Source organism: Ambystoma mexicanum, unplaced genomic scaffold (genome assembly GCF_040938575.1).
Source record: "Ambystoma mexicanum isolate Mex_15411 unplaced genomic scaffold, UKY_AmexF1_1 Mex_scaf84, whole genome shotgun sequence".
In the NCBI taxonomy this organism is placed as follows: Eukaryota; Metazoa; Chordata; class Amphibia; order Caudata; family Ambystomatidae; genus Ambystoma; species Ambystoma mexicanum.
In genome coordinates this window covers 53,395-57,678 of record NW_027182504.1, presented here as the reverse complement: position 1 = coordinate 57,678, position 4,284 = coordinate 53,395, and the positions used below count along the sequence as shown (strand labels likewise).

Below are 4,284 nucleotides of genomic sequence, written 5' to 3'. Positions count from 1 at the left end.
TGCACTTTGTAAATATTACTGACTTAATAAAGGTGAACTTTTCAGAACTGGGGTTATAGCTCAGTGGTAGAGCATTTGACTGCAGATCAAGAGGTCCCTAGTTCAAGTCTGGGTGCCCCCTTGTTCAACTGTTTTACCTGTAGAAATATTTTTTTAATTAAATAAATTGAAGAAAACATTTACAATCTTAGCATTTTATGTAATGAGCAACACATTTCTACATTTGAAATACTCCTGATCATCTCCTGAAACATAGAGTAAACACCATTAAACTGTTTAGGATTTCTTCATATGATACAAGCTGTGTTTTAAATTCACCCAAGTTCTACTGGTGATATTATCAGTTTGAAATAGTCCATTGGAAGCTCATATGAATGTTATAAAACTGTGGTGGAAAGCAATAATATGCCCTTAATGAAATGTATTAATTTGTACAGCTGACCAGAAGTGCACTGATGTCATTAGTTCTACAAGTTCCATACAGTCACCCACTCTATCACCTTTTTAAAAAAAGGGCAGTTTTCAGCATTCAAGGGTTTAACTCAGTGGTAGAGCGTAGGAGTGTAGTTCAAGAAGTCCCTGTTTCATAACCATATACCCTCTTCAATAGATCCTGTTAAAATGTTTTTCAACCCAATTCACTCTAAGAAACAATAGGATATATCATCATTTCATATACAAAACAATGAACAATTGGGTTTAACTATGCTCTTAGCACAAAATCAACAAACTGCAGTAGAGAAGCAGTTACATTTTGCAGAATTTGTGCATTTGACAAAAGATTTTTTTCCATGTTCCAAGATCTACATGTGATACGAAATGTATGAATTCTTGCAATGGAAACCTCACTGTATTTTACCAAGGCAGATAAAGGACATCCTGCGCACCCCTTATACTTATAAGGAGGGTTTGGTGGCTGAACATGCATTGCTTTGATGGTGATTGCATGTTGCTTCCACTTTGTACATATTACTGAATAAATAAAGGAGAGCATTTCAGAAATGGGGGAATAGCTCAGGGGTAGAGCATTTCACGGCAGATCAAGAGGTCCCTAGTTCAAATCTGGCTGCAACCTTGTTCAACTGTTTTACCTGTAGAAATATTTTTTTAATTAAATAAATTGAAGTAAACATTTAGAATCTTAGCATTTTAAGTAATGAGCAACACATTTCTACATTTGAAATACTCCTGATCATCACCTGAAACATAGGGTAAACACCATTAAGCTGTTTAGGATTTCTTCATATGATACAAGCTGTGTTTTACATTCACCCAAGCTCTACTGGTGATATGATTAGTTTGAAATAGTCCATTGGAAGCTCATATGAATGTTATAAAACTGTGGTGGAAACCAATAATATGCCCTTAATGAAATGTATTAATTTGTACAGCTGACCAGAAGTGCACTGATGTCATTAGTTCTACAAGTTCCATACAGTCACCCACTCTAACACCTTTTTAAAAAAGGGCAGTTTTCTGCATTCAAGGGTTTATGTCAGTGGTACAGCGTAGGAGTGCTTTTCAAGAAGTTCCTGTTTCATAACCATATACCCTCTTCAAAAGATCCTGTTAAAATGTATTTTTTAACCCAATGCACGGTAAGAAACAATAGGATATATCATCATTTCATATACAAAACAATGAACAATTGGGTTTAACTATGCTCTTAGCACAAAATCAACAAAATGCAGTAGAGAAACAGTTACGTTTTGCAGAATTTGTGCATTTGTCAAAAGTTTTCTTTCCATGTTCCAAGATCTACATCTGATACAAAATGTATGAATTCTTGCAATGGAAACCTCACTGTATTTTACCAAGGCAGATAAAGGACATCCTTTGCACCCCATATACTTATAAGGAGGGTTTGGTGGCTGAAAATGCATTGCTTTGATGGTGATTGCATGCTGCTTGCACTTTGTACCTATTACTGAATTAATAAAGGTGAACTTTCGAGAATTGGTGGTATAGCTCAGTGGTAGAGTATTTGACAGCAGATAAGAAAGTCCCTAGCTCAAATCTGGGTGCCCCCTTGTTCAACTGTCTTACCTGTAGAAATATTTTTTTAAATAAATTGAAGAAAACATTTACAATCTTAGCATTTTATGTAATGAGCAACACATTTCTACATTTGAAATACTCCTGATCATCTCCTAAAACATAGGGTAAATACCATAAAACTGTTTAGTATTTCTTCATATGATACAAGCTGTGTTTTACATTCACCCAAGTTCTACTGGTGATATTATCAGTTTGAAACAGTCCATCGGAAGCTCCTATGAATGTTATAAAACTGTGGTGGAAACCAATAATATGCCCTTAATGAAATGTATTAATTTGTACAGCTGACCAGAAGTGCACTGATGTCATTAGTTATACAAGTTCCATACAGTCACCCACACTATCACCTTTTTAAAAAAGGGCAGTTTTCAGCATTCAAGGGTTTAACTCAGTGGTAGAGCATAGGAGTGCAGTTCAAGAAGTCCCTGTTTCATAACCATATACCCTCTTCAATAGATCCTGTTAAAATGTGTTTCAACCCAATGCACTGTAAGAAACAATAGGATATATCATCATTTCATATACAAAACAATGAACTATTGGGTTTAACTATGCTCTTAGCACACCATCAACAAACTGCAGTAGAGAAGCAGTTACATTTTGCAGAATTTGTGCATTTGACAAAAGATTTTTTTCCATGTTCCAAGATCTACATGTGATACGAAATGTATGAATTCTTGCAATGGAAACCTCACTGTATTTTACCAAGGCAGATAAAGGACATCCTTCGCACCCCTTATACTTATAAGGAGGGTTTGGTGGCTGAACATGCATTGCTTTGATGGTGATTGCATGTTGCTTCCACTTTGTACATATTACTGTATACATAAAGGGAAACATTTCAGAAATGGGGGTATAGCTCAGGGGTAGAGCATTTCACGGCAGATCAAAAGGTCCCTAGTTCAAATCTGGGTGCCCCTTGTCCAACTGTTTTACCTGTAGAAATATTTTTTTAATTAAATAAATTGAAGTAAACCTTTACAATCTTAGCATTTTATGTAATGAGCAACACATTTCTTCATTTGAAATACTCCTGATCATCACCTGAAACATAGGGTAAACACCATTAAGCTGTTTAGGATTTCTTCATATGATACAAGCTGTGTTTTACATTCACCCAAGCTCTACTGGTGATATGATTAGTTTGAAATAGTCCATTGGAAGCTCATATGAATGTTATAAAACTGTGGTGGAAACCAATAATATGCCCTTAATGAAATGTATTAATTTGTGCAGCTGACCAGAAGTGCACTCATGTCATTAGTTCTACAAGTTCCATACAGTCACCCACTCTATCACCTTTTTAAAAAAGGGCAGTCTTCAGCATTCAAGGGTTTATGTCAGTGGTAGAGCGTAGGAGTGCTTTTCAAGAAGTCCCTGTTTCATAACCATATACCCTCTTCAATAGATCCTGTTAAAATGTTTTTCAACCCAATGCACTGTAAGAAACAATAGGATATATCATCATTTCCTATACAAAACAATGAACAATTGGGTATAACTATGCTCTTAGCACAACATCAACAAACTGCAGTAGAGAAGCAGTTACGTTTTGCAGAATTTGTGCATTTGTCAAAAGTTTTTTTTCCATGTTCCAAGATCTACATCTGATACAAAATGTATGAATTCTTGCAATGGAAACCTCACTGTATTTTACCAAGGCAGATAAAGGACATCCTTTGCATCCCATATACTTATAAGGAGGGTTTGGTGGCTGAAAATGCATTGCTTTGATGGTGATTGCATGCTGCTTGCACTTTGTACATATTACTGAATTCATAAAGGTGAACGTTTAAGAACTGGGGGTATAGCTCAGTGGTAGAGCATTTGACTGCAGATCAAGAGGTCCCTAGTTCAAATCTGGGTGCCCCCTTTTCCAACTGTTTTACCTGTAGAAATATTTTTTTAATTAAATAAATTGAAGAAAACATTTACAATCTTAGAATTTTATGTAATGAGCAACACATTTCTACATTTGAAATACTCCTGATCATCTCCTGAAACATAGGGTAAACACCATAAAACTATTAAGGATTTCTTCATATGATACAAGCTGTGTTTTACTTTCTTACTAATGTTATAAAACTGTGGTGGAAACCAATAATATGCCCTTAATTAAATGTATTAATTTGTACAGCTGACCAGAAGTGCACTGATGTCATTAGTTCTACAAGTTCCATACAGTCACCGACTCTATCACCTTGTCGGGGGGAAATTCTGCCGGGG

General features: G+C 35.6%; 2 non-coding genes across 2 annotated transcripts; both read left to right on the top strand.

The window, feature by feature from the left end:
• Positions 1–49: 49 nt before the first annotated feature.
• Positions 50–121, top strand: TRNAC-GCA (transfer RNA cysteine (anticodon GCA)). Its single transcript has one exon. It is a non-coding gene; the product is annotated as a tRNA-Cys (tRNA).
• Positions 122–3,859: 3,738 nt separating this feature from the next.
• TRNAC-GCA (transfer RNA cysteine (anticodon GCA)) lies at positions 3,860–3,931 on the top strand. The gene has a single exon. It is a non-coding gene; the product is annotated as a tRNA-Cys (tRNA).
• The last annotated feature ends 353 nt before the right edge of the window (positions 3,932–4,284 follow it).